Source organism: Protomyctophum parallelum (assembly GCF_964188405.1).
Source record: "Protomyctophum parallelum genome assembly, chromosome: 4".
Taxonomy (NCBI): domain Eukaryota; kingdom Metazoa; phylum Chordata; class Actinopteri; order Myctophiformes; family Myctophidae; genus Protomyctophum; species Protomyctophum parallelum.
This window is the reverse complement of record NC_139700.1, coordinates 13,803,850-13,816,425: the sequence shown is the minus strand read 5'-3', so window position 1 is coordinate 13,816,425 and position 12,576 is coordinate 13,803,850. Positions and strand designations below refer to the sequence as shown.

Sequence of the window (12,576 nt, the reverse complement as noted above, 5' to 3'; positions counted from 1 at the left end):
GTGGCCACCAGGGGGTGCGTGACATGAAAAGGGTAATGGCGGATGGTGTTATTTAACACAAATAGCAAAATCGGTAAAACTGTAAAAACACCGTTTTATGGAGATGTATAGAGCCGCTCCGTGTCTCACAGTCAACATTCCAGCCCCCCGCTCCTCCCCCTTCCCTGCATGCACAGCGGCAGATTCTTTAGTTTTAACTCGAGACAAGACCACTTACTTTGTCCATGCTTTGCTGTTGTATTTTTGGTAACTTTAGTTAACCAAACTACAATCCAGTAATCCACACGTGTCAGAAGGCTATGTTAATCAGGAACACTGCAGTGCAAGCTAAGTAATGAACAACACCAGCTGGAAATGCTTCAGTCGTTAATTGTGTGTGTGTGTGTGTGTGTGTGTGTGTGTGTGTGTGTGTGTGTGTGTGTGTGTGTGTGTGTGTGTGTCACTCACTCTCACTGAAATGCGCAGGACTAATAATGCACAATATATATATAGCACACGCACACAGCTGTCTTGTATGTATGAATGTTGACATTTCAAGATATGTCATCGTGAGATTTTAGGCTAGAAACAGAACTAACTGCCAACTCCACTGGTTAATGAATGATTGAGAGAGAAAAAAAATATGAGAAAGCCATTCGCTGATATCCTCTGTTCTTTTGATGGACTAATGAGTTACAATCTTATGTGCTTATAATCACCTCTCGTACAAGTATAAAGTACTAATCCGTTAGAAAATAAACAATTTAATCCTAGAACACTAAACATGTGTGTTTTCTCCGCTACATATTAAGGCCTATTTAGGATGGGTTTTAGCTGGGTTTTCGCCTGGAAGGCTCTATGGAAATCTGGGACATTGTAGAACGAAGTGAACTGAGAGTGACGTTCACACACGCCAAAAATGAACGAGTTCACAATAACATTCATCAACCAGAAATAAATTACGTTCACTTCACGTTCGCCCCAAAATATGAATGGGTTGGACGGTCGTTCAGGGACAACACTGGGAGGCACCTCAGACCTGTGCCACCTGAGGCCACACACCCCCTAGAACCGCCTCTGAACTGCACTAAACCACCACAAACCAACTCCTCAAAGTCAAAGTCGTACGATTTGTCACACACGTTACCGCAGTGAAATTTGTTCTCCGCATTTGACCCATCTCTTGGGCCGGTGAGCCACAGCCAAGGAGCGGTGAGCTGCAGCCGTGCCCCGCTCGGGGAATCATTTGATTAGTTGATTTGATCCAATCCATTCCATTCCATTCAATTCCATTCCATTCCATGGATCCCTGATCCAATCCATTGATGCTGAGTGCCAAGCAGGGAGGCATTGGGTCCCATTGGGACCACTGTCTAACATCTCAGCCAATGTTGTATACATTGAGGCACATCTTAATTAACACAAGGGAAATAATGTGATATCCTGTGGATAATAATAACCAGTGTCTTGACTCTTGATGAACACATTATTGCAACACTAGATGCGTTGATAAACCAGTAACTCTATTCCCACTGGGCACCTGGCAGCTTCTAGCCAAACACACATGGGCACGCACACACACACACACACACACACACACACACACACACACACACACACACACACACACACACACACACACACACACACCCACACACACACACGTCACACACACACACACACACACACACACCCACAGGGGGTTGGGGCCGGCCAAAAACAATACAATAAAACAGTGTCTCTCAGGTTGTCCTATAGGACTAGGGGTTATATACACAGGAAAAAAAAAGAGGGAGCGGTCGTCAGACTCATCACTGACTGTAAATCGAGCATGCAATGAAAGTACTTTTTAATTTTAACAGGTCCATTAATTCTCAGCTGGTGGATGGTTGTGCTGGGGGGGGGGGGGGGGTCATGCGAGGAGCTAACATTAATAACAAGCAGGGACATTACAAGCGAACAGCGTATCTCAAATCTTTAGCCGCTTGTTTGACAGCATGCATCCCTGTGGCCTGTTATAACATATGATGCCATTAGGTCCCATATAGGTCACACACAAACACACCCAGGCTGACGGCACAAGCGATGGTTATTCAAGGTGTGCAGTTCGTGCGAGCACGTTGTCTGGGACAATACGTTGTGGGGGCGGTGTTGCGTGCCGGAAATCACAGATCTATACAAGCTTGTAGATTGGCGATTTTCAATCCTTTGAAAATAGCAGATCTACAAGCTCAGTGGGCTTGTAGATCGGCTATTTTCAAATAGCCATAGTAGTCTAGTCTAGGCAATAGGGCCAACATTAGTAGTGGATTGTAAAAGTATAGAAAATTGGAAATACTAGAGTAGAGTAAAAAAAACATAAAAATGGTACTTGTACATTAAGCCTCATGCAAGTAGACTGACCATTCAGCATTCACAGACTTGCAGCCAAGGCTCATGGATCCTGCTGTATACGTCTCCTGGATTTGGTACTGGGCAGTGCATGATATCATACAGAGATGTTCTCTTAAATAGGCTAATGAATGGTTATTGATAGGTTTTTCATTGCTTCGGTCATCAAATCAATTTCTGTGGGCCTACTCTTTGCGTTTTAAAGGCTGAAACTGTACATTTTCCAATGCTAGCAAAGCAAGCCTGATAAAAGTATCCAACTCCCCAAATTCACCAGAAGTTATCACAGGAAGAGGAAAGTACATCTACTCTGTTAAAAAGTTTCAGGGGAGGGGTAAGGGGAGGCCCCGCCCACACCCCAACAAATAAATCTCATGGATTCTCACCTTGTATATACTCTAAGATTCTCACTGTCACAGCCAGCCCTGCTGAAAAAGAGAAACAGACAAGACAAGAGACAGACAGAGAGAGAATGAGAGAGAGAGAGAGAGAGAGAGAGAGAGAGTGAGGGCAGGAGGACTGGAGGAGTGCAGGACAGGTTGTAGCATATTGAGCTGCAGCAGTTTTTCTGCGGATTTTAGACCCCAGATGAAAGCTATATGATGATGAACTGTCACTCACATCAGCTACTAAACCAGCGCGCGCATACGCGCGCGCGCGCACACACACACACACACACACACACACACACACACACTGCATGACAGATCTGATAACGCGTGACTTTTTACACGTAAAAAGAATAGCCTAGCTATAACTGCGCAACATGTAGACTACTGTGTTTTCCACAAAATAAATATGGCATGGATGGTATTGAGTGACCAAGTGGTTTGTCAGATGTGTACGCACTTAATGTGCACTTTAATAATATAAGTGCACACTTTTATTTTATGCATGACTGTTTTAAAATGCTTGATGAGTGAAATTGAGTTTAACGTTTGAAAACAGCCGTTTTATGGCGTTTTTCCTTCTAGCCAGGTATAGCTGCCTGTAAATTAATTGACTCATTAAACTCACCAGTCTCACATACGATTACGTTCCATTCCTCGCGATCGAGAGACCAAACGTACATATTCTACACAAACTAGCTGGAACAAGTTGTTTGACCTCGAAATCAAATAAAATGGGGGAATAAAACGAGAGAATGACCAATCAACGAGAGTGCAGTGAAATATAAACGCCGGTTTATATAGCCCACATACTTACCTTTGCAGATCGTGCACAAACAGAAGGACCTCTCGTCTTGTATCGCATTCATTTCACCAACCATGTCCATATCATGACGGAATCCGAAATTTGAGTCGGATCAGATGATCAGAATTAGCCTAAAAGATTATCAGAACAAGAGAAAGCTCAGCGCACCTCGATCGCTCTGTCTGTCTATCCAATGTGTCGATCTTCGGAGTATGGATCCTCCTCCCATCTCTCTCTCTCTCTCTCTCTCTCTCTCTCTCTCTCTCTCCCCCCCTCTCTCTTTTCTCTCTCTCTCCCCCCATCTCTCCCTCTCTGACTGCCACCCATCGCCTCCTCTGTATTTCTCTGTTTCTCTACACATTTGTGCCCACCAGTGCCCAGAGACTGCCCAGTGCCAGTGCCCAGAGACTGCCCGCAGAGTCAGTGCCCAGAGACTGCCCAGTGCCCAGAGACTGCCCAGTGCCCAGAGACTGCCCAGACTGCCCGGGCCAGTGCCCACTTCTTCTGCGACCTCTCCCCTAATACTTTAGTATAGCGTAAAGTAACTATAAGTAGGCCTATACTTACTAGGCTACATTTACTCTATAGTAAAGTACAATTTTGAGGTATTTAAATTTACTGGAGTATTTCCAAATTTATACTCCACTAGTAGGCCTACTTTTTACTCAACTACAATTATTTGAAAACTTTACTAGTTACTTTATATATTTCGTCAATTTGATTTTGAAAACTGGGGGCATTATGAGCACTTTCTACTTTTGTACTTTTATACCAATACCAATACTTTTGTACTATTACTCAATTAATATATACTATTATATATAGCCTACTCCTATGTATAAGAAAATAGAGTACCTTTTCCACCACTGGGTTTTGTAACTCTCCAAACACCCTATTGAAATGCTACAGTAGGCCTACACAAATAGGCCTAGACATTCTGTGTAATGTGTCTCTAATATTAATCTTACAACAGCAGTATTATATAGGCCGGGTTACGCTTACACATGTTATGTCTGGTGTGCCAGAGTGCTCCCTCAGAGTGTTGTCATGTTTATTGGCACTCATATGAGCAGCTAAACAACACAACTGTTAAATCATTCAGAGACCTGCCGGCGCTCACACCAGCAGTTTGCAATGAATCCAATGTTAAATATACTGACCTATTTAACATTGGATTCATTGCAAACGGACCACAAGGGGGCGAGCCCAACTCGTTTGCGATGGTTTTTGAAAACCATATAACCATACCTAAAATACCATGCCAAAAATCATAAACTTGTCACCAAGTGCACAAACTTGTTGATTTTGGACGAATTTCCCCCTAGTTATCATGGAAATCTGCCCTTTCGACTTTGATATATTCTTGTGTGCAAGTGGAAATATTGGCCTACGTGTGGAACTAGAGGAAAGGCCACGGGGTCACCAAAATCAACAAGAGTGCATTCCCCTTTGAATAATGAAGGTGCACAGCAAAATTCCAATCCATGGCAATCGAGTCGTTTATTTAAGATATCTTGTTTGGGAACAGTGTTGGATGCACCGCAGTCGGGGCCAATTAAATATACGTGGAAAACAATACGAGTTTGGGATTTCATCTCACGTACCAGCCTATCTCTAGTTCAAGTAGGCATGTTTAGACCTTTTGCTGACATGCATGGTTAACCATCACAATAACCTATTTGATCCTACTGTAACAGAGAGAGAACATATACATATCAGATGTGACACCTTTACTGTGTCCTTGTATTGGGTGCATACTGCATATAATAGTCACAAAAATATGAAGTGACCCACCATGCCTTAAATTTGTTGTTATGTTCAAAAATCCAATGGGCTTAAAAATGCATGACACCAGACTCCAACAAACTATGCAAAACCCCCTTGCAAGATCATATGTGACCAGATTTGACTGAGAGCCTCATCGCGCAACCTCCAGCTTTTCACCAGAGGAGAAAAACTTTTTAATCCAAACGTTTTAATCCAAAACTAGATAAAGTGCCAATCGGCACAGGTCTCCACCAGGATTCTTCCTCAGCCTAGTGGGAATATGCGTGCACAGTTTCATCGCAATCGGACGCTGCGTTGAGGAGTTGTGGCCATTTGCTACTCCTGAAAACTGTAGGAGCCAATCGTGGCCAATCAGGATGGAATATGAGAAATCAAACAAACCTGTCTTGATCACATGACTATGGAGATCATGTGTACCGATTTGCGTGAAATTTGGATAAAATCTGAAGGAGTAATAATAGAAAATGTGTTTTACATATGTCGGCCTCCTGGTGGCGCTATAAAGAGCAGATGTGAAAAATTCCAGGCAAAGGTTTTTCCTTGGCCTCTAGGGAGTTGGCATACAAAGTTATCCACAGATCATGCAGTTAGAGGTAAAAACACTTTTGGGCCAGTTATAGCACCACCTTGAGGCTGAGTTGAAATTGTTCATGTGGCATTTCGTCCTCGGCCTAGTGGGAATGTGGGTGCACAATTTCACGGAAATCACGCGATGTGTTCATGATTTGCAGCATTTTGTTTGAAACTGAGCACTCCTGTGAATTTTGGAAGCCAATCTTAACCAATCAGGATGGAGTCTGAGAAATCTGAAAGACTGGTTTGGTTGAATGGCTCTAGAGAGACTGTGTACCAATTTGCGTGATGTTTGGACAAAATCTGTAGGTGTACTGTGCAAAAACTTGTTTTGAACAAAGCGGCCTCCTGGTGGCGCTATAACAGGCCGTTCTGGAAAGTTTGGGGCAGAGGTTCATGGTTGGCATCCAGGGAGTGTGTGTGCAAAATTTGGCATCGACCGGGTTAACGGTGGCCGAGATTAGCTGCTCACGGACGGACGGACGGACACACGGACACACGGACGGACGGACACACGGACGGACGGAGTGCAAAACATACTCTCCCCCATGCCTTCGGCTGGTGGAGACAATGAGTTAATAGCACAGGCATACTCTTCACATACTAGAGCATGTCTGAAATAAGTGTCAGAGCTGAAATCGACATGTAAATATGAAATAATGCTTAAACATGTAGCTAGGTGAAATGTTAGAGACCACACAAGTGAACCTTTCAAGCCTGTTTTCTCAACTCGCTGTTTTCTGCAAGACATTACTCTATAAGCCATATCTCCAAAACTGGTGGGTGAAACTGAACAACCAATATGTCAATTTGAACCCCTATGAACTCAAAATTAAAAAGAAAATCCAATGGCAGTCCCTCCGTCAAATTTGGCCAGATATTCTTCTTACATTATTGTGCAAAGTGTTCAGATAGAACTGATTGCACTGAGGATCAAGTAAACTAGATTGGAACATTTGCATATTTAAGCTACAGGGGAACTGAATGTGTGAAGGATTTCACACATTAAAATGAGTCAAATGTGTTATAGTCTACAATAAAAAATAAAAAGCATTAAACATTAAACTCACAACTTTCAATGTCTGACTATGGTTTCTGAAGGCCAGTTGTTCCATTTGTCTGTGTTTAAACCCATAAGAGGTGTTTATTACTTGTTTTGCTTTACTTTACTTTTATTTTTGCTTTATTTAGATAGGATAGTAGAGACACAGGGAACTGTATAGACAGAATAAAAGGAAGATGTACCACACAGGTCTCCAGCCATAATCGAACCAGGGACACTGCAACTCATAATGTGGTTGACATATACCATCTATCAAACCATCCACCATTAAACAACTCAACGACAAGTATAAATTCAAATAAATTAGAGACTGGGTGGTATAATTTCAAACGTAATTCCAGTGTGCCAGCTTTGATTTTATGCAAGGCCAAGGATGAATCCAGACCAGTTGAACATACGTGCAGCCCTGATATGTACGCTTACATATTACAGTGGATACTTTGTTCTTAGCCAGAAACGAAACAGTTGCACAATCAAAGAATTATGTAAGACGAGCTTCAACTACACTTTAAGTTTTGCCTGAAGCGATGCAGAGTATGGTTACACCACTGGATCGATTCAGCCACTATAGATCTCAATTCTGTGAGACAGCTGGGACTCAGTGATTCAATCGACCCTTCAACACCTCAGTTGGCTCAGTAAGCTACTGTATGCCTGATTAAAGTCATTATGTATTTTGCCTCAGGATCTTCACCGCCGATGCTAATTTCAAAGTGTTATTCCCAACAGGAGCACCTTCATTAAGGGGCAAAAGTTTCTGCACGAAGCAATACATTTCTTCCACCTATCGTACACCGCAGATCAGCCAAAAGCATTAGGAGGCAGTGATGAGGACAGGCAAGCAGACTATTGATTTGACAAGGGAGGCAACAGGCAATTATACATCAGGGGATTTGTGTGTACTTTAGATATTCATGTGTACTTTGGAGACAAGCTAAGCTATATTCATGAATAGATGAATAAATCAATCAAATATTGATGAGGCGGTGTCACATTGTATTCAAAAGGCATACATGGGTGACTGGGATTTCTTTTCATTTCCTGAAACAGATTTCCTGTATGCAAAATAAGCACAAAATGTGCAGGAATTGTGTCCTTATCTATTTTTTACTTAGTGACAGAGAGACATATGGAGTGAGAAAGCCTCACGGTGCTGTCGCGCGGAAACCTTGCACGTTCAAATTCCTTATTTTTCTGAAAATATAAAAGATAACGTGTTCCAATGTTCACAAGCTCTTGTTACTCATTTTGGCCATGCTATTTTCTAGGCCTATAGGCGAAGTTAATTGTTCTTGGGCGAAAATGGTCATATGCAAACATTTTTAAGTTTTATGTGTAGATCGTGAACCTGTTTGTAGATGGAATAGCTCTGCATTTGCATGACACTATTGTGCAATGTCATGCTTAAACTATAAAATAACACAATGTAAAAAAGGTTTTTGCCCGACCGCAATGAGCGGGACAGCGATGTAGGCACAGAAACAAATGAACAAAAAACAGAGACAGCAAGACAAAAGAGAGGGACGGCGATGGAGAGAGGACAAAACAAAGACAATTGAGAGAGAAAGAATGATATAGAAGAAAGGGGGCAAACAGGATAGGCAGAGGAGGCTGGCATCCAAGTCTGATGGGCTGTTGGTTACTCCTCTGTTCCACAAAGATTCAATTTGCTGCCACGACATCCAGCATCGACAAGCGTTTAAATCGATGAAGAATTTTCCATTTCCGCTACCTTTTCTCCACCAAACCATATGGAACACACAGAAATCTTATCTATTTAATTGCTAAACAAAGATAGAAATATGAATGAATAGTACTGGACCTTTTGGTTGGTTATGGAATGTGCGCAATGATAGATAGCACTGTCTACCTGTTTCTCAAAGTCATCACATACAGTGTGAGGGACTCACACATCCAGAAAAATAACCCACCAATTTTTTAGCCATCTTCAGTAGTAAGGTCATAAAAAATAACCTTTCACAGGACATTTGGGAGTTATTCAACACATACACATTCAGTGCAAAACAATGCAAAGACCAACAAACTTGCAGTCTGAGACCCCCCAACTTGCGCTTTGCACACAAGTTGGCCAAGAATGGCCTACTTGTGCGCGAGCAGAGCGTGCAACTTACCTCTGACTCTTGTCAACTTACCGTCCCTCCCCCCTTCTGCCACCAGTTTGACACCCCTGGATTCTAGACCACCCAAGGATGTCTTGCCTATGTATATTCTCTTTCCCATTGTAACTTGCAAGCTTTTTTGGCAAATAGGCAAATAGAAACAGATAGTATCAGCAATCAGCATCCATGGACCTTTTAAGTTACAGTATGTCAAATCAATGTAATTTGCCATAAGCAGACTGCCAGACTCCAATCAAGTTATTGATCACCAGATATCATAGTGATGTCACAAGACATGGGCAGGGCACCATATATGGGGGCTTTCCCATGTATGGGGATTTTGAGTGATACACTGACGTTAATTGCACGTTTTCATAGTAAACTAGAAAAAGTGCCCTTCTGGGCACAGGTCTCCACCAGGATAGGAATGTAGGACATTGCAGCTTGCCTTCATCTGGTGGTTGGATAAAAGGGCAACAAAAGTAAAAAAATCTGAAGGAGTAATAATAGAAAATGTGTTTTACATATGTCGGCCTCCTGGTGGCGCTATAAAGAGCAGATGTGAAAAATTCCAGGCAAAGGTTTTTCCTTGGCCTCTAGGGAGTTGGCATACAAAGTTATCCACATATCCGTGCAGTTAGAGGTAAAAACACTTTTCGGCCAGTTATAGCGCCACCTTGAGGCTGAGTTGAAATTGTTCATGTGGCATTTCGTCCTCGGCCTAGTGGGAATGTGGGTGCACAATTTCACGGAAATCACGCGATGTGTTCATGATTTGCAGCATTTTGTTTGAAACTGAGCACTCCTGTGAACTTTGGAAGCCAATCTTAACCAATCAGGATGGAGTCTGAGAAATCTGAAAGACCGGTTTCGTTGAATGGCTCTAGAGAGACTGTGTACCAATTTGCGTGATGTTTGGACAAAATCTGTAGGTGTACTGTGCAAAAACTTGTTTTGCACAAAGCGGCCTCCTGGTGGCGCTATAACAGGCCGTTCTGGAAAGTTTGGGGCAGAGGTTCATCTTTGGCATCCAGGGAGTGTGTGTGCAAAATGTGGCATCGACCGGGTTAACGGTGGCCGAGATTAGCTGCTCACGGACACACACACAGTCACACACACGGACGGACGGAGTGCAAAACATACTCTCCCCAAACCAAATGGGGCAAAGCTTCACTGGGGGGGCAATGCATGAGGATTCAAAGTCAAAGTCACACTGTGTTTTCCCACTCACGGACATTAATTTCCATCTGCCTGCTCCATAATTACATGCTTGACAAGCATGAAGGGCATCCATCAGTGTCAACCTCGTTAGAGAAAGGTAAGCACGGCGGAACAAAGCACCAATATGAGCTAAAAGGGAACCTTTTATCACCCTGATCGTTGGCTCCAGCTCCCTGGGCTGCATCTCCTGGGCTACTCCCCCGGAGCTGGAGCCTTGAATATTTCATATCCACTAATTTGAAGCACGGAGAGAGATCCCACTATGACTAAATATTAAACGAAGCGCTCCCTCTGCTGAGTCTGCTCCCAACCAAGTGGAACGGAATAAAAAGGCATCATCACAGAACAAGTACGTGACCATTTATTCTCCACACACCTGCAAGGGGACAGGTTGGCACAGAAAATAAATAAATTATACAATGTAGATTTTCTTTTTTACACATCACCTCAGGCGTTTCATTAGCTAACCGTCAGGCCACCATGTCATTATCATCTGCAGTATCAGCCAGGCTACCTGCCATTTTATAGTCAGCACAGGGCCTTTATTTATTAATAGTGTACAATGAAGAGAGACAGGAAATGGGGAGAGAGTCGGGGAGTGACATGGAGCAAGGGCTGCCAGGCATCAAAGCCTGTGAAACACACCTTAACCACTCTGCTATCGGTGCCACAGGGGCTTTTATTTAAGATGATCATGCTATGGAATTCCAGCTTGCTCCAGATAAGGACTGAGGCTTGCAGATACAGAAAAGTATCTTTGTGTTCAAGGGCAACACTGTTATCCCTTTCTAAACACTTAAAAGTGCAATAAGAGAGGGGCACGGTGGCCTCACAGCTAGAAGGTCCCGGGCGCTGGGGGCATGTTGTTCTCTCCTCCGCATCATCAGTACCTATACCCGAGGTGGGGTTGGCGAAAGGGCCTTTCTGTGTGGAGTTTGCATTTTCTCCCCGTGTTACAAAATGAAAAAGATAAAAAAACAAAAAATGCAATAAGCAACCAAACAGAACAGGAAGACATATTGGTTAAAGCAGTTAAGCACTGGTTCAACTGCACTACTACGAAAAGGAGAACTTTAGAGCAGGGCCTAAAACGGAAGCAGTTGAAACAGTCTATGGTTGGGGTGGATAGGGCCCTTGATTGGACTTGACTGACACAACGGTCAACGTATCAGTGTTAATTTAACTAAAACTATCACTGACACCTGAGGATACGTCCAAGGTGCATCCATGCGATGTTTTTTGTTATAGAAGTGCATGCTAAAAAAGAAAGTACTTTAATCACCGTCTACCACTGCGAATTCCTGACAGTCTCGTCTGTTTACAGGAAATTGGACAGTGACCGGCGTGATTGGACGGGGCCATTATCAAGATGAAGAATCTGTTTTCGGTTTTTTTTGCGGCTTTCGCCTTTATTTTATATATTTTTTATAGTAGGCTGACAGGAAATGGGGAGAGAGATGGGGGAGTGACATGCAGTAAAGGCTGTCGGGATCGGGAGTCGAACCTTGACTAAAAGTACTAAAGTGCAAAAAATATACCTAAAGTACCAAAAGTTAAAGTACTCATTGCACAGAGTGTCCCATTTCATAAAATGTCAAAATGTATTAAAAAAATCTTTTGAAAATAGCCGATCTGCTATTTTCAAATGGCCAAATTTGTATACGGCTGAAGTGGTTAGAGTGTTTTGTAATGACACTCAAAATCTTAATTCTACAATTAGCCTAACTAAAGTTTTCACAAATTGTAGTGGAGTAAAAGTAGGCCTACAATATTTTCCTCTGAGGTGTAAGTAAGGTAAATACGGAGCCCCTGAATGGCCATGCATTCAAAATAAAATGTATCTCGTCCGTACAAGATAATATCTCGTCCGTACAAGATAATATCTTGTCCGTACAAGATATTATCTTGTCCGTACAAGATAATAATTATCTTGTCCGTACAAGATATTATCTTGTACGGACGAGATATTATCTTATATTAAAATAAATAAAAAGAGTGATAAATGATTTGCTTCATATACTTTTAAATTGCATTGCGATTACAATTCAGGACTAACAACCTGTGTGTTTTTTGTTTTGTTTTGTGTGTTAAAGTTATGTTATCGTTATGTCTTAAAGCGTGGCTTGATTTGAAAATCTAGCCAAGATATCCACCTTTATCTCGGGAAGTCGAGGTGATACATAAATGGCACATGAAAAGAAAAGTAAGATTAAAAATGTATTACACCGCACACACACCTCCCCCTTG

The 12,576-nt window shown here is 42.4% G+C and overlaps 1 protein-coding gene across 1 annotated transcript in view; it reads right to left on the bottom strand.

The window, feature by feature from the left end:
- The window catches only part of LOC310857550 (alpha-1,3-mannosyl-glycoprotein 4-beta-N-acetylglucosaminyltransferase C-like), a gene marked incomplete at its 3' end in the record, with an annotated part of 30,776 nt that extends 27,039 nt beyond the window's left edge, over positions 1–3,737 (bottom strand). Inside the window, exon 1 of the mRNA XM_083763264.1 lies at positions 3,577–3,737. The remainder of the gene's footprint in view (positions 1–3,576) is intronic.
- Between the last annotated feature and the right edge of the window lie 8,839 nt (positions 3,738–12,576).